A 25,868-nucleotide genomic window follows, 5' to 3' on the forward strand; every position below is an offset into this window, starting at 1 on the left:
TAATGTCTCTGCTTTTTAATATGCTGTCTAGGTTGGTCATAACTTTTCTTCCAAGGAGTAAGTGTCTTTTAATTTCATGGCTACAGTCACCATCTGCAGTGATTTTGGAGCCCAAAAAATTCTGAAAATTTTCATATAGTTTTTTATAATCACTATATATTGAATAATTAATATGTCTGAAAAAAACAGTAGTGTACAACAGAACATAAATTTTAAAGTGCTGTCCCATTTCACAGGTAAAGAAAGATGAGACCAAAAGTATTATGACAACCAAGTTCAAAGAGATAAAAACCACTGCACAACCAAGGTGACAGAAACATGAAAGCCATTACAGAAGAAATTTAAACACTTAAATTTCATTTGTATGGATAATATACAGACATGTGATTCCCTGGTTCCTCATAGGGAAAGGAGCATGTCAAGGCTGTATACTGTCACCTTGCTTATTTAACTTATATGCAGAGTACATCGTGAGAAACGCTGGGCTGGAGGAACCAAAAGCTGGAATCAAGATTGCTGGGAGAAATATCAATAACCTCAGATATGGAGATGACACCACCCTTATGGCAGAAAGTGAAGAGGAACTAAAAAGCCTCTTGATGAAAGTGAAAGAGGAGAGTGAAAAAGTTGGCTTAAAGCTCAACATTCAGAAAACTAAGATCATGGTATCTGCTCCCATCACTTCATGGCAAATAGATGGGGAAAGAGTGGAAACAGTGACAGACGTTATTTTCTTGGTCTCCAAAATCACTGCAGATGGTGACTGCAGCCATGAAATTAAAAGATGCTTGCTCCTTGGAAGAAAAGTTATGACCAACCTAGACAGCATATTAAAAAGCAGAAACATTGCCAACAAAAGCCCTTCTTGTCAAAGCTATGGTTTTTCCAGTAGTCATGTATGGATGTGAGAGTTGGACTATAAAGAAAGCTGAGAGCCGAAAAATTGATACTTTTGAACTGTGGTGTTGGAGAAGACTCTTGAGAGTCCCTTGGACTGCAAGGAGATCCAACTAGTCCACCCTAAATGAAATCAGTCCTGAATATTCATTGGAAGGACTGATGCTGAAGCTGAAACTCCATTACTTTGGCCACCTGATGAAAAGAATTGACTCATTTGAAAAGACCCTGATGCTGGGAAAGATTGAAGGCAGGAGGAGAAGGGGACGACAGAGGATGAGATGGTTGGATGGCATCACTGACTCAATGGACATGAGTTTGAGTAAGCTCCAGGAATTGGTGATGGACAGGGAGGCCTGGCATGCTGCAGTTCATGGGGTCACAGTGTCGGACACGACTGAGCGACTGAATTGAACTGAATTGAATGTGATTGTATTTTACCCTTTCTAGTGTCTTCATCAACTTCTTACATTTTCCAGTTCATTTTTCATCTCTAATGCTGAAGTTAAATTTGTCTTCTAACATGCTTCAGAGCTAATTTCCTGAGAATAAAATGGTGTGAGGTGAACTGTTTAATGAGGTCAGTCACTTAATTTCTTATACTATTTTGAGGTAACTGGGCTAATAATGACTTTTTAAAGTCTGTCCTTTATAAACCTTTTTCCCTTTTAGTAAAACTATTGTTGTTAGTACACCAGTAACATTTGAAGTGACTATCTGAAGCTTGTAAGTGGATATATCTTGCCAAATCAAAGATAGTCTGATATCATCTTTAGAAAACATACTACATTTTTTAGATGTGATAATGCTTGAAAACAGTCATGCATTGCTTTATATGTAAATATATATATTTATCCTTTCACTGTTACATATAATTGATGTAACTGATGTGAAATATATCTATAAAAGATGTTCTTTCCACTGGTTTCCAGATCTTTGTTTGACTTTAATCTCAACCCTTCTTCAGTGTATATACACACTTATTACTTTGACTTACTTAAACCTGATTTCTGGATTTATTAACAGATAACTGATATATAACACACATATCATGTGAGAATTTCCAAAGACTTGCAACAGTAATAAATGGTTTTTTAAACTATATAATATACTCATTTCATAAACAGCCACAATGCAAAATATGGAAATGTGATCATTGATAACCTAGTTTTCAACTTGTATTTTGATATGCTATAATTGTATATCTGACTTTGATATAGATTTATTCTGCAGCTTTTTATTTTTTATTTGTATTTATTTATTTAATCAGTGTGCATCGTGGGCTCTTTACTCCCCATCCAGGGATCAAAACTGTGCCTTCTGCAGTGGAAGCGCAGAACCTCAACCACTAGATTGCCGGGGAATTCCCTATTCTGAATGTGTTTTGGGGGGTTTTTTGGTTTTTTGGCCTCCCAGTGCAGCATTTGCCTTCTTAGTTCCCAGACAAGGAATCCAGGGATTGAACTCTTTCCCCCTGCTTTGGAAGTCAGAGTCTTTACCACTGGACCACAAGGGAAGTCCCTCTGTAGTATTTTAAATGTTAGAAAATTAAACATATATGTGGCTTTGAAGTAGTATAAAGGATGGAGCCAGATCTAAATTCCAAACCTGACTGTTAGCATGGCTAAGCCCCTTACATCCTAGCCTCTTCTCTTTAGTAACCATCAAGTTCACCAATGATAAAATAAGATAACAAATTGCAGATTTCCTAAAACAAAACATGAAAAATACTAGATATCTTCCATTTTCCTTCTTTACTACATGATTGCTTCTGTATTCCTCCAAGTAGAACCATATTTCTTCAATTTATATGCCATAAATTTTAAATACATGTAATGAAATTTCTACTTTGTTCCAGGGTAAATCTTAACAAATTAGGGTCATAAATTCATTGCTTGAGTTTCAGGGGTAAAGGGTATGTTTTTGGTTTGCTGTTCTTGTTGTCCCGAAGAAAAAACAATTGTTGATTTCTCACCTTCTTGAAATCTATCTCAGTTTATGATCTTTTTCATATCTTTGTCTAAAAATGGAATCTAATTTATAGCCATACTATATTATTTAAGCATTTACTGTGTACATTTCAAAACACAACAGGCTATACCAAATGACATATACCAATGACACCATTGTCACTGGCTATAGCAATGATACCAGTAATTCCTCACACGTGAAAGTTACAACATAAAACTGATCACAGGCATCCACTGTCCAGAGAAACTAAAGTGTCATTGGCTAACCTCATTCTAAAACTCTACAAGTAAATGGAAATGCTGGTTCTCACTAACAGTTACTATTTTATCCCCAGTAATTAACTCTCCTTCTTTGAAAAGTCTTGCCTGGAGCGCATACTGTTAGAACAAGTAATCACAAATGACACTCCACTAGAACCAGACATTCAAGGATTTAGAGATCTGTGATGAACCACACCCTGTCTCGGGAGCCCACATCAGCAAACCTCTCCTCTCCTTTTCTGGTTTCCTGGAAATGAAAATAATCCAATCACATCGTGGAACACAAGCCCATTCTACTTATGCTGGAGAACTTGCTCACTAGTAATTGGCTGATTTCCACAATCAATCTAATTCCACAGTTTTCAAATTGCATGCTGTAATCTAATAGAGGGTCTTGAAATCAAATTAGTATTTTATAAACAACATTTTGAAAAGTAAAAGAGAATAGAATGATATGGGATGGATTGAAAGAAAACAAATTGACATAGAGATTGTCAGAGAGTACCACATACAATGGGCAAATGTTAAAATATTACTTTACAAAACTTTTGTTCTCTTTGTGTGTGATGCAGGTGTACACATGCCTAGTTAGTAACGTCAGAGAATTTTCTTACTGTGGACCATAGTAAAAAATCCTTGAAAGTCTCTGACTGGTATAATGGATGAAAAGCTCAGCCACCCAGATGTCACTTCAAGAAAGGGTTTATTGCCCAGCTGCTGCGAGCACTGTCATTAGACACTCTCAGTGCTCAGCCCCTTCAGACACTGTCTGATTAGATCATGCCCTTCCCAGGAGGCAAGATGCAACAGTTGACACAGGGGGGAAAGACCAGACTGTTTTGTTCCAAGCCAAGATAACACTGAAAGACATTTTAATTTCATATCTCCCCTTGGAATCAACCGAGACTGCTGTTCAGGTCTGCCGAGCAGTTGAGTCTCTCCTTCTACCCCGTCCCGCTTCCTTCTCTCTCCTACAGATGTAGATTCCGCAGCACTCCCTGATAAACATCCCACTACCCAGTGAACTCCACTCCTGCATCTGTTACCCAGAGAATACAACCTGTGATATCTAGCAGATGGGGGAACAAGCTTTGAGGACCAAGTCAGCCGCGAGGGCCAAACCTACTAGAAGCAAAGCATCTTTATATATTTTATATATATTAAAAAAATGTATTATATATATTTTATATATATTAAGACTGCTGTTCTAAACAAGGGTGCCCACCCTCACCACTACTATTCAACATAGTTTTGGAAGTGTTGGCTACAGCAATCAGAGCAGAAAAAGAAGTAAAAGGAATCCAGATAGGAAAAGAAGAAGTGAAACTCTCACTGTTTGCAGATGACATGATTCTCTACATAGAAAACCCTAAAGACTCTTCCAGAAAATTACTAGAGCTAATCAACGAATATAGTAAAGTTGCAGAATATAAAATTAAACAACAACAGAAACTCCCTTGTCCATTCCTATATACTAACAATGAAAACAGAAAGAGAAATTAAGGAAAACAATACCATTCACCATTGCAAACAAAAAGATAAAATACTTAGGAGTATATCTACCTAAGAACAAAAGACCTATACATAGAAAACTATAAAACACTGATGAAAGAAATCAAAGAGGACACAAACAGATGGAGAAACATACCCTGTTCATGGACTGGAAGAATCAATATTGTCAAAATGGCTATTCTACCCAAAGCAATCTATAGATTCAATGCAATCCCTATCAAGCTACCAACGGTATTTTTCACAGAACTAGATCAAAGAATTTCACAATTTGTATGGAAATACAAAAAACCTCGAATAGCCAAAGTAATCTTGAGAAAGAAGAATGGAACTGGAGGAATCAACCTGCCTGACTTCAGACTCTACTACAAAGCCACAGTCATCAAGACAGTATGGTACTGGCACAAAGACAGAAATATAAATCAATGGAACAGAATAGAAAGCCCAGAGATAAATACATGAACCTATGGACACCTTATCTTTGACAGAGGAGGCAAGGATATACAATGGAAAAAAGACAACCTCTTTAACAAGTGGTGCTGGGAAAACTGGTCAACCACTTGTAAAAGAATGAAACTAGAACACTTTCTAACACCATACACAAAAATAAACTCAAAATGGATTAAAGATCTAAATGTAAGACCAGAAACTATAAAACTCCTAGAGGAGAACATAGGCAAAACACTCTCCGACATAAATCACAGCAAGATCCTCTATGACCCACCTCCCAAAATATTGGAAATAAAAGCAAAACTAAACAAATGGGACCTAATGAAACTTAAAAGCTTTTGCACTACAAAGGAAACTATAAGCAAGGTGAAAAGACAGCCCTCAGATTGGGAGAAAATAATAGCAAATGAAGAAACAGACAAAGGATTAATCTCAAAAATATACAAGCAACTCCTGCAGCTCAATTCCAGAAAAATAAATGACCCAATCAAAAAATGGGCCAAAGAACTAAACAGACATTTCTCCAAAGAAGACATACAGATGGCTAACAAACACATGAAAAGATGCTCAACATCACTCATTATCAGAGAAATGCAAATCAAAACCACAATGAGATACCATTACATGCCAGTCAGGATGGCTGCTATCCAAAAGTCTACAAGCAATAAATGCTGGAGAGGGTGTGGAGAAAAGGGAACCCTCTTACACTGTTGGTGGGAATGCAAACTAGTACAGCCGCTATGGAGAACAGTGTGGAGATTTCTTAAAAAACTGGAAATAGAACTGCCATATGACCCAGCAATCCCACTTCTGGGCATACACACTGAGGAAACCAGATCTGAAAGAGACACGTGCACCCCAATGTTCATCGCAGCACTGTTTATAATAGCCAGGACATGGAAGCAACCTAGATGCCCATCAGCAGATGAATGGATAAGGAAGCTGTGGTACATATACACCATGGAATATTACTCAGCCATTAAAAGAATTCATTTGAATCAGTTCTAATGAGATGGATGAAACTGGAGCCCATTATACAGAGTGAAGTAAGCCAGAAAGATAAAGAACATTACAGCATACTAACACATATATATGGAATTTAGAAAGATGGTAACGATAACCCTATATGCAAAACAGAAAAAGAGACACAGAAATACAGAACAGACTTTTGAACTCTGTGGGAGAAGGTGAGGGTGGGATGTTTCAAAAGAACAGCATGTATACTATCTATGGTGAAACAGATCACCAGCCCAGGTGGGATGCATGAGACAAGTGCTCGGGCCTGGTGCACTGGGAAGACCCAGAGGAATCGGGTGGAGAGGGAGGTGGGAGGGGGGATCGGGATGGGGAATAAGTGTAAATCTATGGCTGACTCATATCAATGTATGACAAAACCCACTGAAATGTTGTGAAGTAATTAGCCTCCAACTAATAAAAAATAAAAAATAAATAAATAAATAAAGAAAGAAAATAGCTTAAACAGTTTGTTAAAAATTTTCTGTCTTATTTCATTTCTGTAACAGTTGATATCTGGCTGTCCTTTTTATAATGCAGAGTGAGAACTTTCACTACCGTATCTGATAAATGTTGTCCACGTTCCATTGCCAAGAATGTGTTGTCCAAAATGCCTGTTTAATTTTTAAAGATGGAACCCCACCCTTTGCTTGGTTTTACGTATGTATGGAATGTTTTGATAGGAATAGTAGTAGTGGTGTTCAGACAGATGGAAATGGTGGGGAGACAAAAATATACATGTGAAATAAACTCAGTATTTAAAAAAAAAAAATATTGGGTTGGCCAATAAGTTCATCTGGGTTTGTCCACAAGATATAACAGGAAAACCCCAAATGAACTTTTTTGGCCAATCCAGTACATAATATTAAAACAAACGTGATAAATACTCATAACTCATCACTCCTTAATGATTTCATAGGTTTTTACTGCTGGCTGTGCTCTTGAGATTACCTCTGTTTATAGTATCTGTGTGGTAGACATTACTGTATAATGGGGGTTCCACATTCACTGACTTCATATCAGTAGCTCAGTATCAGCCATAGTGGGAGTACTTGTGCACAGAAATCATCAGAAGCTACAAATCAGGCTCATTGTCCCTCCAGAGAGGTGGCTGTTACACACACACCAGCACCCTCTGTGGACATGCCCCCAGATAACCAAGGTAGAGCTTTCCTCTAAGCCTGTAGAGCAGAGGGGTGAAGGAAAGGTGATAAAGACAGTGGCTTTTCTGCCATCCTTGGTTTGGCAGGCTGCGCTGTCCTTTCTGCCAGACACATCAACCATGGCTAGAATTTAACATCCTCATCAGACAGGCTTTAACATCCTTAGCCAAGTGCTGGACGTGAAGGACAGTGTGGAAAGAGCCAGACAGAAAAGCCACAAAGCAAGAAAACAAGAAACGACAGTAAAACCTTCCCCCTGGCCATGCTCCTGGATCCCACTGACACTTAAGGAGCCAGAGGTCCCCCTTCAGAAGCAAACACCTTGTTTTCCAGGGGAAATCACCCTCTAAGAGATGCACACCCCTTGGCCTCATCACACAGTATTAAATGAGGTGAATTATTAGTGGAGAAGATATTGTCTTTTCTACTTACTGTTTTTAATATCCGTTTCACCTCCTGTTAGAATCCAGCCCACCTTGTGCCAAACACCTTCACTGTCTCCTCGATTTTTATTTAATACTTCAGCCCTCTTATAATTCAATTGCACCATCCCTGGTTTCATGGCCAATTTAACATGATGCTAAAAAGAATAAAAATCTAACTGCTTTCCTCCTCGCCTGTTCCACCAGATGTTCAGCGGCACTCAGCAGCCACCATGCGCTCACTTGCCAAATTGCTCTTCCCTCGCGGAAGTTGACACCCAGGGCTTCTGTATGTGCCCAGTTCTAGGTGACTCTTGAAGGCAATGGCACGTCTTCCTCCAAAGCTGCTGACGCTTTTTATTGCACATGTTTTAAGGGAAACAGACATCTCTGCAACTAAAACAACAGACATGTCGAAACTGAAGCTATGATTTACCCACACGAAGTTTAGTCAGGTACCAGCAATTGCAAATAAGCAGTGGCAGCCCACTCTGGTGTTCTTGCCTGGAGAATCCCAGGGACGGGGGAGCCTGGTGGGCTGCCGTCTATGGGATCGCACAGAGTCGGACACGACTGAAGCGACTTAGCAGCAGTAGCAGCAGTGATGAGTTAGGCCTCTCCCCGAGAAGATCCCAGCAGGGTACAAACTATGCAGGTGTTTCCAAGGTCTGAGGCTTTGCTTTCCAGCTGCATTTTGGGAAACAGCCGAAGCAGGGCAATGAGAAATAACAGAGGTGGGATTTGGGCACAGGAAGAAGCTTTTTCTTTTGTATGAAGTTAGACACTTCTTCTTGATACCTCCTTAGTTTTCTGTGGTCGTTCATTTTCTTCAACAAGTATTTATTGAGTACCAGGAATCACCAGGTATACACCAGGCATCATAGTATATACAGGAGACAGGGCAGTGAAATAGACAAAATTCCTGTCCTCAATGAATAACAGACAATGACTTGTATTGAGCAAAAAGCAAACAAGTTAGCAAGTAAATGTACAGGATTGGGGTGGGGACATTGACCATATCCTGTGAGGAGTATAAAAGAAGGTGATGTACAGGCATAACTTGTTTTACCACGCTTCACGGGTACTGCATTTTTTACAAATTGAAAGTTTGTGGCAACACCACAAGTCTGTTATAGGCACATTTTTCCAATAGTGTTTGCTCACTCTGTGTCTCTGTGTCACATTTTGGTAATTCTCTCAATATTTCAGAATTTCCCATTCTTACTATATGTGCGATGGTGATCTGTGATCAGTGATCTGTGATGTGACTGTTGCAAAAACATTAGAATCATTGAAGTTTCAGATGATAGTCTTCTCTAGCAATGAAGTGTTTTTTAATTTAAAGTTATATACATTTTTTTAAGATATAATGCACTTGCATGCTTAGACTACAGTACAGTGTGCATGCTAAGTTGCTTCAGTCATGTCCAACTCTTTGAGATCCTATGGACTGTAGCCCACCAGGCTCCTCTGTCCATGGGGATTCTCCAGGCAAGAATACTGGAGTGGGTAGCCATTTCCTCCTCCGGGGGATCTTCCCAATCCAAGTCTCTTATGTTTCCTGCATTGGCAGGCAGATTCTTTACCAGTACAGTATAAACATAGCTTTTATATACACTGGGAAACCAAAAAAAAAAGTGTGACTTGCTTTATTGCAGTACCCACTTTATTACAATGGCCTGCAACCCAATTCACAATATTCCCGGCGTCTGCCTACATACAGCAGTGGTGCTGATGCGGAACAAGTGCTGCTTTAGTGAGAGGGGTCAGAGGAAGCAGTCTTTTAAAGGGGGCCATGGGCTGACATCTGAACGGTGCCTCCTGAATGGAGTATTTTATGGGACAACAGGTGGATGGGTGCCGAAGCCAGAACAAACCAACAGTATTGGAGAAGCAGAAAGAAAACCAGTGTGACTGGAGCAGATGAGGGAGACGGGCACAAACTGGAGCCTACAGGGCCTTCAGCCACACAGGCCATTGGGAAAAGCTTGGGTTTTAGTCTAAGTCCAATGAGAACCCTCAGGAGGGTTCTGAACAAGAGAAGGATATCGTCTGATTTTTAAAAAAAACATTTCATCAGCTGCGTAGAGGTCAGTGGGAAGGCTGTGGTAGGAGATGTCGATGGCTTGGATCAGGCAAATAGCAGTGCTTTGGAGGGAAGTGGGTAAATTTGGGATTTTTTTTTTTTTTTTTCTGTTTTGGAGGCACAGGACTGGATCCGATGTGGGAAATGAAGAAGGAGGTGCAATCTCTTCCTCCCTCACTGGGATGTAAGATGTGTCCTAACCTAGAATATATCATGTCCACCGTCATGGTCCCTGAGTGTTTACTGATGGGATATTAATTCTGTTGTCCATGCCTGGAATTTAGCAGTTAAAAATAAAGGGGAAGACCTGTGTATTAATTTAGGGGAAGTGAGTGAAGGAGACAGCTTATCTATAAATCTGTGGGATAAATCAGTTGATGAGATGGCAAGTTGATTGCTGTCTCCATCGGGCCAGTCTCTCTCTTCCAGTGCCTTCAAACTGGAGTGTTCACTCCGCCTTTTTTGGGAATGGCCTGTGATTGGGAAGAGAAGGTATTAATGTTGTCCTGCAACATAATCAGTCTGTTCTGCAAATCCCCAGGGTCTAGCTCAGTTCTTAGCATAGAGAAGTCCCTCAATAAATATTTGCTAAAGTTTATATTTGCATCATGTCTTAAAAATCTTCCCTGAGGCAAGCAGGAAAGTTCCTTTTGCTCCATTTCTCAGATGAGAAAACTAAGACTCAGAGAAGCTCAGAGATTTCCTTGCAGTCATTGTGACAGTTAGCTATCACCACATAACAAATCACCTAAAAAAAATCAATGACTTTAAAATAATCACATTTACTAATGACTGTGAGTCTGTAATTCAGCTGGGAGATTCTCTGGTCTCAGCTGGGCTCTCTTGAGCATCGGTCCTCAGCTGAGGGTTGTGTAGGAGGCTTTGCTGATCTTGGCTGGGCTCCCTCCTAGGCTTGGAGGACAGCATCGTAGGTGGGTCTAGGATGACCTTGGCCCTAACAGCACAGTGTCTCATTCTCAAGCGGGTCAGTTGGGTGAGAATAGGATTCTGAGGGAGAATGAAAGTATGTGAGGCCTCTGAAGCTTTAAGATAGGAAACATCACTTTGTAGCCAAAGCAAGTCACATATCCAGCTCAGATTAAAGGTGCGGGAATAAATTCTACTTTTTGATGAGCACAAGGGCAGAGATTTCAGGTCATTTTTTCAGTCAACCACAGTCAGGTAGCCAATTCCGAGCTGGCCTTTGACTCATGAGCTAGTTTCCCCAAAATTAATTTGTACAAATCAGAGTCTCCCTCTTGGGAGTAGAAAGTAGAAACCACATCAAGAGTCAAGCAGGTGACAATGGGGGAAGAAGCTACAAGGTTAGGAGGAAGGGAGGCCAGAGAGGCCATGGAGAACTGAGGGGAGCCAGGCCACGGGGGGCAATGACTGTGTGTGAGCAGGTGCTGCAAAGAGAGGAAGGATGGAGGACCCGAGCGGGAAGTGAGAGGAGAAGACCGCAGCGGAAGAGAAGAGAGTCACGTCAAGACTCAAGCTGAAGACTTTCAGATCCTGCTCCGAGGACCCTGAAACTCTCTTTCTGGAGAAAATCTCCAGTGTCTATCTATAAGTTCCCAATCTTGAATCCCCACAAGATTTTTCAAACCCTTTATCACCCCATGTATACTCTCACATAAACCCCTCTTGAGTGGAACAGCTTGGCAACCAAGGACCCTGATGACTGAAATGGCTTCTTAGTCTATAAAGACAGATAAATCCAGAGGAAATGTGACACTTTTATCATCCCACCCTGTTTCTGGGCTGCCTTATGAGTTAATGGTGTTTAATAAGGGACATTTACTTTGAGTTATGGTTTGTGTCTAAACTGGTAGGTGAACTTCTCTTTCTGAAACAAAAGAGATGAAGCTAATAATTTAACTAATAGTTAAATCTAGATGGGTGGCACATATACTCCCCCACCACCACTTCTTTCTCTTGTGCCCAAGGCAGACATCATTAATAGATCCCAACACTCTTTCCACCTGAGCCCAGACTTGGTCTTGGAAGTCCTCTCAGTCCAGAACTGCAGATAGCCACCACCGTTGATTAGAGTTGTTACACAGAATGTAATTTATTTGTCATCTCTAAATTAGAAGACTCAGAAGGAAATGCTGGTATCTGTAATGACGATTAATCCAAATTGAGGGATGGAGAGTAAGAGACCAGCAGGAGAGCAAACCTTACCCAAATTCCTTCATAAATGAGGCTGATTTAATCAGTGAATTTAAATATGTTGAAAAGCTGTAGTTGACCTCTGACATTCACTGACGGTTCTCAATAGCTTTTATATCCCATCAGTCAACACCCAGGATCTCCATATATACAGCCTGTAGCCCAGAACGTCTTCACTTAGAAATTCAAGCCTGATTCTTCCCACTGCCTTCTCCTCAGACTTGAGACTTGCCTCAAAGCCCTAGAATTGTTCAAGATCATGGATTTATATGCTGGTCGATACCTTGGAATGCAGACAAAGTTAAGGCTTCTGAATTGTACCTTATGAATCATTCAGAGAAGACCTCAGTCCCCCCAACATTACATCATCCCTACACACACACACACATACCCTGCAGCCAGTGGGCGAGCATTAATGAGTCCCCAGCATGTTCCATAAAGGAAAGTACTTGGCCCTGGGTCCTTAGCCCAGAACTGATCAACACAGCCGCACACTGAAGGGTAGGTCACTGCTGCGGGCTGGAGGAACCAGGCTCAAGTTAATTGCATTTTTATCATCTTGAATGTGACCCCGAGGCCCTCCCCATTTCTTCTTTGTTACTGGCATCTTGGTGTGTCTTTGACACCTCTAGTTAACTACAGTTACAGGGCAAGTTTTCTTCTCTGTTTTTCTTGCAACACTCTCCACTGAGGGTGGGTATCTTTCTTTAATTTCTTTCCTTGTGGCTAAGGCTGCCTCAGAGGATCCCACCTTAAAAAAGAACTTACATGTTTTCAGATTTAAGCATCAAAATATCTTGAACCCTTGAACCTTTGTTACATAAAGGTTTGCACAAAAAACTCTGTTTTGTGGAATCCTTTCCCAGATGATAGGCAGTGTTCTCAGGCTGATAGCCAGGCTTGAGGGTGGGGGAAGCAGGGTGGTTCAGACAGTACAGTTGAAAGTGTGCTGACTTTGGAGTCAGCTGTGGATTCAAATCCTGATTCCACCAGTTATTACCTGGGTGGCCATGCATGAATCAGTTCACTTCTGTGGAACTGGTTTCTTTATCTGTGGGATGGGATGTGAGGGTAAGAAGTCTGCTGCACACGGTGGTTGAGATTTGTGGAGGCAGATATGGGTGATGAACGTAGGAACCACTCGAGGAAAGGCGGTCATTGTCGTCTTTGAGCTGCTCTAATGTTATTCTAGGGTTATAACTGCTCTATAGAGTTATTCAAGAACAGTAATGAAGAGTATGAGCTTTGGAGACAAACTTCGTCCTCCCCCTCATCAGCCAAGTGACCTCAGCCGGGTCATTTTACTTCTCTAAACCTCAGTTTTTCACCTGTAGGATGGAATCAGTGCCTTTTTTCAGGGACAGTTTGGTAAGGACCAGGAGACTCACAGTTCCTCCCATCTCTCATGAGCTAGAAGACCTCAGGCTTCTCCCATTTTCTAGACCTCAGTGGTCCTAGACCATGTAAACACATGCTCCCCACCATTGTAGGGGAAGCCTGCATAGTACAGACAATATGTGCTTCTCTCTTGTGGGTTTAAAAAAAAAAAAAAAAACAGATTTAACTCAGTCTTGTGCTGCCCTATCAAACTTTTAGGTAAATAGGTCCTAAAAGGTGAATTTATCCTGTTGATTAAATGTGTGTGTGTGTGTGTCTTTGTGTTCAAAAGAAAGAAAAAGAGATGGTCTGTGATCTAAAATAAAGATCTCACACACTACATTTAACTCCCCCAGAGTTCAAGTCAAAGGTTAGTGAGTGACACTATGTCCTTCACCACTAAAACTGGGTCTTTGGGCCACCAATTGGTACTCATCACCTCCCTCATCACCTTATCTAGAGCCTCCTCACTTTTGCCCAGCACTTTGGCTGGTCTGGGCCATTGCCCTGGTCATTGTGCCTTTCTCAAACCATGGCTGCTGCTCTTGTTCATGGGTGGCCAGAATTGGTCAGGGGAATGCACGAGTGCCCCAGTGACTTTGTTGTTGTTTAATCACTCAATCGTATCCGACTCTTTGTGACCCCATGGATTTTAGCACATCAGGCTCCTCTGTCCTCCACTATATCCCAGAGTTTGCTCAAATTCATGTCCATTGAGTCAGTGATGCCATCCAACCATCTCGTCCTCTGTCATCCCCTTCTTCTCCTGCCCTCAGTCTTTCTCAGCATCAGGGTCTTTTCCAATGAGTCAGCTCTTGGCATCAGGTGGCCAAAGTATTGGAGCTTCAGCTTCAGTATCTGTCTTTCCAGTGAATACTCAAGGTTGATTTCCTTTAGGATTGACTGGTTTGATCGCTTTGCAGTCCAAAGGACCCTCAAGAGTCTTCTCCAGCGTGACAATTTGAAAGCATCAGTTCTTCTGAGCTCAGCCTTCCTTACAGTTTCCACTTTGGTCCAGCCGATTCATTCTTTCCGGAGCTATTTGTAATTGCCCTCTGCTCTTACCCAGTGGCATATTGGACACCTTCTGACCTGAGGGGCTCATCTTCCAGTGTCTTATCTTTTTGCCTTTTCATACTCTCCATGGGGTTCTCCAGGCAAGAATATTAGAGTGGTTTGCCATTTCCTTCTCCAGTGGACCACAGTTTGTCAGAACTCTTCACTATGACCCATCCATCTTGGGTGGCCCTGCGTGCCATGGCTCATAGCTTCATTGAGTTATGCAAGCCCCTTTGCCATGACAAGGCTGTGATCCATGAAGGGGTCTCAGTGGCTACCTGGGGCCAAATAGGTTAACAGTATACAGCCTTGACATAATCCTTTCCCAATTTGGAATCAGTCTGTTGTTCCATGTCCAGTTCTAACTGTTGCTTCTTGACCTGCATACAGGTTTCTCAGGAGGCAGGTCAGGTGGTCTGGTATTCCCATCTGTTTAAGAATTTTCCACAGTTGGTTGTGATCCACACTGTCAAAGGCTTTAGTGTAGTCAATGAGGCAGAAGAAGATGTTTTTCTAGAATTCTCTTTTTTGATGATCCAACAGGTGTTGGCAATTTGATCTCCAGTTCCTCTGCTTTTTCTAAATCCAGCTTGAACATCTGAAAGTTCTCAGTTCTCTGGGCTTCCCAGGTGGCTCAGTGATAAAGAATTTACCTGCAATGCAGGAGACCTGGGTTTGATCCCTGGGTCAGGAAGATCCCTTGGAGAAGGAAATGGCAATTCACTCCTGTAGAGGAGCCTGGTGGGCCACAGTCCATGGAGTCGCATAAGAGTTGGACACAACTTAGCGACTGAACAATACTGTTCTCCATAGTGGTTGCACCAATTTACATTCCCACCACAGTGGAGGAGGGTTTCCTTTTCAACACACCATCTCCAGCATTTATTATTTATAGACTTTTGGTGATGGCCATTCTGGCCAGTGTGAGACAATATCTCATTCTGGTTTTGATTTGCATTTCTTTAATATTAATAATTAGTGATGTTGAGTGTTTACTTGTGTGCCTGTTAACCATCTGGACGTCTTTTTGGAGACATGTCTGTTTAGGGCTTCTTCCCGTCTTTTTTTTTTTTTTTTTTTTTTTTTTTTTTTTTTTTTTTTTTTTTTTTTTCAGTGGGTTTTGTCATACATTGACATGAATCAGCAATAGATTTACACGTATTCCCCATCCCGATCCCCCCTCCCACCTCCCTCTCCACCCGATTCCTCTGGGTCTTCCCAGTGCACCAGGCCCGAGCACTTGTCTCATGCATCCCACCTGGGCTGGTGATCTGTTTCACCATAGATAATATACATGCTGTTCTTTCGCAACATCCCACCCTCACCTTCTCCCACAGAGTTCAAAAGTCTGTTCTGTACTTCTGTGTCTCTTTTTCTGTTTTGCATGAAGGGTTGTCGTTACCATCTTTCTAAATTCCATATATATGTGTTAGTATGCTGTAATGTTCTTTATCTTTCTGGCTTACTTCACTCTGTATAATGGGCTCCAGTTTCATCCATCTCATTAGAACTGGTTCAAATTCTTCCCATCTTTGATTGGGTTGTTTGCGTTTAGATGTTGAGTTGTGTAAGCCGTTGGTATATTTTGGAGATTAACCTCTTGTCGGTGGCACTGTCTCCAGGTATTTTCTCCCATTTTGTAAGTTGTCCTTTTGTCAATGGTTTTCTTGGCTGTGCAGAATCTTATAAGTTTGATTGGGTCCCATTTGTTTGTTTTTGCTTTTATTTCTTTTGCCTCGGGAGACTGACCCAAAATCGCATTTTAGAGTCTACTTCTGAGGACCACTCCTGCACCTAACTTCTGTAGGTCAGTTTCCCAGGGACAGACTCTGGGATGGAGATTTGCATTCAGGTTCTTCATTGAGAGGTGCTCTTGGGAGCAACACCTGAAGCAAGTAAGGGCAGCAGGATGGGCAGAGAAGAAGCTGAGCCAAGAAGCAGTCACAGCACAAGCTTCCGATCAGCCCACAGGGAGCTCTGAAGCTGGGAGGGTCGTTCTGAGATATCCCAACTTTTGAGGCAAGAGGACCAGACCTTTGTACTCTTACAGGAACCAGTCCCTGAATGCAGGTTTCCTCCAAGGAGGGGTATATAATTTATGTAAGCAGCTCCTTTTATTTGAGGGCAATTCCTGGGAAAGAACTCAGCTATGAGCCCCTAGCACCTAGAGAAATGGGGGCCTCCATCTAGAAGGAGGATTCTGGGTGGCACACCCTGGCAACTCCTAGAATATGTGTCCAGAAATAAAGCTTGAATAACAAGGAGAGAGAGGTTATGAAAAAACAACCAAACTGACAATGGAATGTTTTATCCTCAGGCACAACCGTCCTAATTTAACATCACACAGAAGGGGTGGTCACTGGAAGTCAGTTTGGGAATTGATCATCTAGTCTAAGGCCTTCTTGTGCCAGATGAGGAACCCACAGGCCAGAAAGAACGGCCTTGTCCAAGGTCACAGAGTGTGTTAATAGCAGGACTGGCACTCACATCTACTCTGGGGCCTTTGTTCCACATCCCACTTTTGCTTAATGTGTATAATTTCACGGTTTTGTTTAGTTATTTGAATAATGGCCATTTCCCACTAGAAATAATGGCCATTTCCCCTGACAACAGGGGCCGTATCTCTTTCTGCTCACTAATTTATTGCCAGTGTCCAGCACAGCGTCTGAAATGTACTTGGTGATTAGAAGTATTTTTGTTGAATGCATGTTTCAGAACTCCTCCATTTTTTGTATTTTTTTTTAAGACATCAAGCTGAGGGGAGATGGGGAGGTGGAAGGTGACTAAGACACACCCCTGAAAAGTTCAGGTGGCCAGGCTGAGCCACGAGGGAACCCAGCTCAGAGTAACAGGCACAGACAGGCTGTCGTGTGAGACTGTGCAGGTTCTGAGCCAGACTGCTTGGGCTCAAATCCCAGTTCTGTGGCTTACAAGCCACGCAGTGATCAGCAGTCTTCCTAGTGTCTCTATTTCCCCAGAGCAGAGATTGCAAAAGTACTGTCTTCCTCTCTGAGGGATCTTGTGAGGACTGAATGAGCTAATACAGGTGACGCACTTAGAGCGGTGCCTGACACACAGTAAGTGCTTGATAAATGGTGGCTGCCTGTGTTCCGTCCTTCCTGCTCCCTGTGTGACTGTCGCTGTTGTGTGACATGACCACAGTCTCATGGATTTCTCCCTGCTCCCAGGCACATGGCCACAGGCAGAGCCCCAACACGATCCAGCCCGTCATACCCCACCCCAGCTCCTGAACCTAAAAGGTCCATGTTGAAGGGACCATAGGAAGAGGGAGACATCAGGACAGATAGTTTATAAGTGGAGGCTGTTAGTGCTGGATTTCCATATTAATTTGAAATCTCTTCCTATTGGGATTGTTCAACAAGCCATTATTCTAATGGATGTAACCACAGGCTGTACAATAAAGCTCTAATCCACCACTTAGCGTAAATGCTGCCTGCATTAAGCCCTGTAATTTTTTTGAACTTTTTATTGAAATATAACATAATACAGGAAAGCACACAAATCATTAAGCCTACAGCTCAATAAAATTTCACAAAGTGAACACACCCATGGAACCCACACCCACATCAAGAAAAGGAGCATTACCGGTCCCCACCCCCACCCCCACCCCCCACCCCCGCAAGAAAACCTTCTCATCCCCCTTGCAGTCACTGCCCTACCCCACAGAAAATCACTCTCTTGGCTGCTTAGACTTACATTAGTGTCTCCTGTCTTGAACACTGTGTAAGTGAAATTATACAGTTGGCACTATTACCGTATATTTTTTTTCCCACTCAACATTGTTTCTGAGATTTATTCACGTTGCCTTACAGAGTCGGGGTTTGCAACCTTTCAGTTTCTAGGCAGTTTCCATCGTGTGGAGGGAGCACAGCGTACCGTTCTGATATTGATGGGCACTCGGGTTGTTTCCGCTCTGACGCTGTTATGAAGAGAGCTGCTACGGACGTTCTTATGCATGTTTTTTGCTGAACATCTGTATGCATTTCTGCTGGGAACATACCTAAGAGTGGACTGGTTGGCTCCCAGAGCTTGCATAGGCTCAGCTGTAGTTGATATTGCTAAGCAGTTTCCCGAGCCCTGTATTTTAAAGAACTTTTAAAAATATACAAACAAGATGATTTATAAAAACTGGAAAATATGGAGAAGTATTAATAGTATAAATAAGTCACAGAACCACACTCAATTACATCACCTAGGAATCATCTCTATTTGTATTTTGGTATGTCAACTTTTATCAATGTTTTTATATATACATGTGTATTTTTTTTTTTACCAAAAATAATAGAACCATTCGGCATATTTGACTTGGTAAACTGATATTTTATTTAGCAATAGATTATGAACATCTTCCATGTCAATAATTGCACATCCACAACTTCATTTTTTAAACTTTTTAGTATGAAAATATTAAAATATCTGTATTTGAATCATATAGATTTGAACAAAAAATATTATAATAAACTTCTATGCATGCATTACTCAGATCAATGATTATCAACTTGCAGTCAGTCTTCTTTCATTTACACACCATCCTCCCCTATTATTTTGAAGCATTTATGATTTTATCTGTAAAAATTTAAGCAACTATCTAGGGAAGGACTCTCTTTAAAACCATAACCTCAGTAATACTATCACATCTAAAACAAATAGCAGTCTCTTTCCTATCAAATATTCACTCAAGTACAACCATCTGGATGGTTGTATAATATTCCACTCTAAGAATGTAGCTAACCATTTCCTGTCATTGGACTTGTTGGTTGTTCTCCTTTGATTTATTCTCCTCTTATATAAACAGTGCTTAGATGGACCTCTTCGGAGTTACATCAGTATGTACTCTAGTTCCTTAAGATAAATGCCTAGGACATGCAGCTTTTAGATTCTTGACTCTTAACTGAAGTCCTCTAGATTCACACTGGGTTTTAGTTGCTGAAAAGTAGCTAGTTCATAAATGCTTGGAACAAATGAGCTTTTCTCATAAGAAATGAGAGCAAAACAACCAAAAAAAAAAAAAATAGAGTGTGAGAGATTGACCATACCTCAGACTTGATTTTTGCCCTTTTCACCTTAGCATTGTCATTGGAAGCAAATGAGCAGTTTATGGAAAGGAAAATTAAAACATAAAGTAGTCATGAAATAACCGCCCACTAAATTTACTGTCCAGCTGAGCGCTAGGCAGACCCAACATGCATCTATGAGACCATTTCTCTTCCTCAGAGTTCTTCACATAAAATTCTTGCCCTACTCAGCACTCCCTTTAATAAGCCCCTTCATAAGTGGTTGTTCTGATGATTTTCACTCAGATGAGCCTGTGCCCAAGACTGTAATCCATTCACCTTTTTCAATGCAAGGGAAAACTTCCATTTGTCCTGAACACACTATCTATAGTTTTTGACCACATCTCTGTCTGGATTTTCTCTGTAATATCAATTGACATTTTGCAGTCATGATTTCACCTGAAAGTAAAATAAAATTATCTTAAAAAGTCAGAAACCTCACAAGTTCGCCAAGCTTATCTCTTGAGCATCTTGCAGCCCACTGTGAGAAAAGTGACACTCTGTCATTTGTCCAACCCACGACCCACAGGAATATAAAGCAATAATAATAATAAAATAAGCGGTTCAAACCCTGTTATTTCAAAATTAGTGCTTGTAAATATATTTTAACAGATTAATTTCCTCAGGGGTCTGTTCCAAAAGTGCATAAGAATAAGAATCACTTTTGAAACCATTTTCCCAGCCACATACCCTGCCTTTGATCTAATGTATTGACAGGCAATAGAATACTGGAGTGGGTTGCCATTTCCTTCTCCAGGGGATCTTCCTCACCCAGGGATCGAACCTGGGCTTCCTGAATTTCAGGCACACTCTTTACTGTCTGAGCCCCCAGGGAAGCCCAGAATATATCATGGCTTTTGGACCCAGCTTGAATCCTGGCTCCACCGCTGACAAACTGTTTGAATATGGATAAGCTACCTAATCTTTCTGAATCTCATTGCCCTTATCTGTAAAATGAGAATAATAATAAAACCTGGTTGTGATAGTTAAATGTGTTAAGATGCATGTATCTGGCACTTGGATTGCATGTGTTAAACATACAACTAACACAATCAGTCAGTACTCCTGATGGCTGGTGTTTATACATCATGCTGACTGCTTGACCATGCCACTGGGATTCTGTCCACTCTTGAGCAGAGATTTTCTTGTCACCTGTGTGGGGACCTAGCATTTTCTCATTCCTCTCTGACTGTAAGGAAAGTCAGATGCTGGACAGCATATGGTGAAGAAGCTTAGAGCGCCATAGTCTGTTCTGTGCCTTGAGAGACAAAGAGCTAGGTACTTTCCAGACATTGTTTTTAAGATAAAATTAGTTAGTACAAAGAAAGCATTTAGAATATGAGCAGCTATTTCATAAGCACCATCTCTTTTATAACTTAGCAAAAGTGAAGTCGCTCAGTCGTGTCCGACCCTCTGTGACCACATAGAGCCTACCAGGCTTCTCTGTCCGTGGGATTTTCCAGGCAAGAGTACCGGAGTGGGTTGCCATTTCCTTCTCCAGGGGATCTTCCCAACCCAGGGATCGAACCTAGGTCTCCCACGTTGCAGGCAGACGCTTTACCCTCTGAGCCACCAGAGATGCCCTTTTATAACTTAAAAGAGGTTACAAATTTAAGTCTCTTCTTTTATTTTTAAGTCACTACTTCTTTTATTTTTAAGTCACTACTTCTTTTATTTTTCTAGTTAGCCATATGAGCCATCACATGAATTTTTCTAGTGTCTGCTTCTGGGAGCTTCGCCCCCCGCCCCCCGAACCTTGAATTGTCTAATAAGTAACTTTCTTGGTTACCTTCCAAATCCCAGAGGGGGAGGGAGAAAGTTGATGCTGTGTCCTCTAGCACCATTGCTGCTCACAGCCACAAGGTGTCGCTATCGAGAACAGGTCCTCCATGATCTTACAGACCATACCGGCCGTTCTTCCTGACATCTCAGTGATCCACACCATCGTAGCTCTCAAGTCCCATCGGGTTTGATTAGAAGCCTTCCCCCAGACAATCAGGCTACTTGCCTATGAGAGGTTATCATTAGGGGTTCCCGGATGCCCTTTCCCCACTCGAGGAAAGCTGCCCTGCCCTAGTGTCTAACCATAGAGTTTTTCTGGGCTTTTTCTTATTGAAAAACTTGTAGAGAGAGCACAGTTTTGTGGGGGTTTTTTTCTATTGAGGCACCCAGGTACAGTACTCAAATCATTCTGAGAGACGGATGGTGATATGGAGTGAGACATTTTTCCGAAATCAAACCCCCCAGAGCCAAACCTTGCCATCCCCCCGGGGTTAGATGGATTCCTTATAAACTTACTTGCCTGGGCTTTATCTTCCCCGAATTTTCCATGAAAATGAGAACAAAGTCAGCAAGAATGCTTGCAGAAGCACTTTTCTTCCCTGAACTCCAGAAAAGAAAAAAAAAAAAAAATGCAGGACAGTCAAACAGCCTGAGAAGTGCCAAGAATGATGTTTCAGCAAGTTCTCTTAGGTTACATCCGAGGCAGACAGAGTTTGGTGGTCAGGAAATTGCATGTGTTTGATGCTGCTCTGGCAGGCCCATAGACACCATTTACAGAAAACACACGGCCTGGCCCTTCAGCACATGTGTGTGTTTAGCTTTAGGAATTGTTCTGGGTCAGATTAACACCAGACAAGAATTTCTTGGCAGAATGTGGATGCAGAGTTAAAGAAAGAAATTAAAATATCTCTTTGCAAGATAATCTTTAAATCAGAAGAGCTTATTCAGTAACCTGTTGTTGTTCAGTCACTAGGTCATGTCCAACTCTTTGGGACCCCATAAACTGCAGCATGCCAGGTTTCCCTGTCCTTCACTATCTTCCAGAGTTTGCTCAAACTCATGTCCATTGAGTCAGTGATACCATCCAACCATCTCATCCTCTTTCACCCCCTTCTCCTCTTGCCCTTCATCTTTCCCAGCATCAGGGTCTTTTCCAGTGAGTCAGCTCTTCGTGTCAGGTGGCCAGAGTATTGGAGCTTCAGCTTCAGCATCAGTCCTTCCAGTGAATATTCAGGATTGATTTCCTTTAGGATTGACTGGTTTGAATCTCTTAGTAATCCATTAAATAAAACCACATCCAAACAACTAGTTAAGGGAGGAATCTGAATCTCCAGCCCTGCCCTGAAACAGCCCAAAATGCGCATTGGCTGAAAAGCAACCTTTAGATCCAGTGAACTTTCTCTGAAGGTCTCCTATTACCCATGCGAGGACTGGGGTGGGGAGGGAGCGCTATGTGTTCAGAACAGGGCTGCCCCTTTGCACACTTACAGGGGCTACCGTCCACGGTGTGTGTTTCACCGTGAATGGCACCCCACCACCCCAACTCAGTTCATAGGCTACAATGTTAATAATGGCCCCAAGTTTGTACAATTAAGCAGCCCTTTATTGGTAGTTACACAAAGATAAAAATAAGAACTAAAAGAGCTCTCAGGGCCTGGGGCCTGGAAGCAGGGTGGTGTTAGAGAAGGGGTCACAGGCCAAATTATTGGTATGAGTGCCTATGGTGATTTATAGACTAGATATGAGCCTTTAAAAGTGTGTTTGGACTCATTTACCTTTTCCCTGCAATACCTCTGTGGTTCTGAGTTTACACCCTTTGGAAGTGTTTGATCTAGAAAAGTGAATAAGAAATGACCAGGTAAAAAGGATGCAGGGTTGAGGGAGGGTTCCCTGGCAGAGAAAACAATGTACACAGGATTGCAGTCAGGAAAGGAGCTGGAAAGTTGGGTGACTGTAGACACTGTTTGCTGAGTTTCTGCTCTGTCTCAGGCACTGGGCTAGGGACTGATGTAAGGTCATCTCAGACGGGAGAGGAAGATGAGAGTTTAATCCTGGGGACCAATCAGACAGTTAACCGAGCAGCTTTCAAACCTATGCAGCTCAGCAGACCCTGGGCGAATGGGGGTGGGGCAGCTGGCCATGGTCCTGAGCAGAGATTTTGCATCTCCTGGGATCCTTCTGAATGTCCCATGACAAGGACAAGCTGTGACCGACAAACACCTCCTGTCTAGGAAGCCGTCGACTGAAGCGACTTAGCAGCAGCAGCAGTAGCAGGAAGCCATCAGAAGCTGCTTCTGATGGTGACAGGCAAGACCCAAGTTGTGAATTCAGGAGAGAATCTTTGACCACACACTCCCCACCACCAACTGCTCCACATCTTGTGTGTGTGTGTTTGTTAGTCTCTCAGTCATATCCAACTGTTTGTAACCCCATGGTCTGTAGCCTGCCAAGGTCCTCTCCAGGCAAGAAGACTGGAGTGGGTAGCCATTCCCTTCTCCAGGGTATCTTCCTGACCCAGGGATCGAACCTGGGTCTCCTGCATTGCAGGCAGGCTCTTTACCATCTGAGCCACCAGGGAAGCCCACCTCTGTACCTCAGAGCCCTGCAATTTCCCCTTGTACTGAACTCAGTGGAAAAAGCCATTGTGAATTCCTGAGTGGGTTTTGGTCTCTAGCAAGTAATCCCCACCCATCAGTCAAACAGAAGAACATGGATCAGAAGCTCACAGGCCAGTGGTCTTGTGCCTTATTTCATTGTCTGCTTCTAAATTATAAGCCAGGGGTTCTTTGGAGACAATCAGTGCGCTCTAAAAAAAAACCTGCCTCCCTGCTGATGCATATTTTCTGTCCACACTGGCTGGTCCATGAAGAATAATTATTCTATCCCATTTAGTCATTAAGCACAATAGGTAATAATGGGTGCTGCAGGGTGGGGCTTGCATTCTTTAAAAAGCGACAACAACAAAAAATACTCACTTATCTCAGAACCAAAAAACTGACTGCTGAACCACCTCCAAATGCTTTTTTTCCTCAGGTGGGATAAATTTCTGTGTACTGACAGACGGCACAAGAGGGCAGTGGTTAGGAAAACTACAATATATAAAATAAATAAGCTGCAAAGATATATTGTACAGCATAGGGAAATGTAGCCAATATTTTATAATTTCATTTTTTCCCTGTAACTTTTCACTTTTAAATAATCACAGAGGTACAGGAAGGTATAAAGACAGTAGAGGCATTCAGAACCTTCGCCCCGCTCCCTCCAGCAGTTCCATCTTATGTAAATACAGTACAGTGTCGCTCTGTGACCACAGTAAACAAACTGGCAACCAAAATTGCTGAGAAAATGTTTCTACCCAAAAGCTGTCTCTGCGCTGAAGATTCCTGTAAAGATGAAGACTAAGGAGTTGGCTACGACCAAGTGCTTGAACATCTAAACCATGGACCTTAACCATCACCTAGAAAAGGAAACCACAATGTAATGGTGATGAAGAGAGAAATTCTCCAGGCTTCTAATCATAATCTCTGATTTCTATTGCCAAAAACATGGAGAATCTGTTAGTTTCCAATGACTCACATTTTTTTTTTCTTGGGGGAGACTGCATAAGAACCTGAAGCACTGGTTGCATTTACCATTTCAACTGAAATTCAGTATTGTTCGTTTACGATTAGTTCCCCCTGAGAGATATTTACTTAAAAGTTTTACTTTCATTAAGAGCCTTCTTAAAATTGGATGGGTTTCCCAGGTGGTGCTAGTGGTAAAGAACCTGCCTGCCAACGCAAGAGACAAAAGAGACACAGGTTCGATCCCTGGGTCAGGAAGATCCCCTGGAGGAGGGCATGGCAGCCCACTCCAGTATTCTTGCCTGGAGAATCCCATAGACAGAGGAGCCTGAAGGGCTACAGTCCATAGGGTCGCAGAGAGTCATACACTGAAGCAACTTAGCAGGCATCTGCATAACAGTTGAATATTCTTTATGATGTAAGAATCACTGCTAAGAAGCTCAATAACATCTTCATTCTTCAGAAATCTTGGGAGGTATAAACTACTACTATATTTATTCTGTAGGAAGAAAACAAGCTCAGGGAGTTCAGCGATCTCACTATATTCAGACATTGGTGAGCAGCAGCTTAATGGAGATGGTAACAAGGTAGAGACTCAGCCATCATAATATACTGAAAAAGAACGTTAACTACGTCATTCCAGTAATCTGGATCTATATTTAGCTATTTTCATAACTTGTCAGCATATTTTAGATTTTGTTATTGTTTATTCACTGAGTCATGTCCGTAGCCTGCCAGGCTCCTCTGTCCATGGGATTCTTGCCCCTGTCCCAGGCAAGAATACTGGGGTGGGTGGCCCTTTCCTTCTCTGTATAGTAATTTTAAATGGGGTATAATCTATAAAACTTTTGAGTCACTGTGTTGACACCTGAGACTAATATAAAATTGTAGATCAACTATACTAAAAAAAAAAAATAATGAAAAGACAGTGGCTCCTGGATTCAGACAGACAAGAGTGAAAATCCTGGCTTTGTTACCTTCTCATTGCATGTGACTTTAGGCAGGCAGCTTCAATTCTGTGAACCTCAGTTTCTCCAACTTTGCAACTATAGTACCTGCCTTGCA

General features: G+C 41.9%; 1 protein-coding gene and 1 pseudogene across 3 annotated transcripts in view; both read left to right on the forward strand.

Moving 5' to 3' along the window:
* The window catches only part of LOC122423361, a 9,720-nt pseudogene extending 3,019 nt beyond the window's left edge, over positions 1-6,701 (forward strand). The window contains exon 2 of the transcript XR_006264133.1: positions 6,558-6,701. The product of XR_006264133.1 is annotated as a nucleophosmin-like (transcript). The remainder of the gene's footprint in view (positions 1-6,557) is intronic.
* CCDC60 (coiled-coil domain containing 60) overlaps positions 1-25,868 on the forward strand; it is a 174,504-nt gene that overhangs the window by 84,109 nt on the left and 64,527 nt on the right. The gene's annotated exons all lie outside the window — the stretch shown is intronic.

Source organism: Cervus canadensis, chromosome 1 (assembly GCF_019320065.1).
Source record: "Cervus canadensis isolate Bull #8, Minnesota chromosome 1, ASM1932006v1, whole genome shotgun sequence".
NCBI lineage: Eukaryota > Metazoa > Chordata > Mammalia > Artiodactyla > Cervidae > Cervus > Cervus canadensis.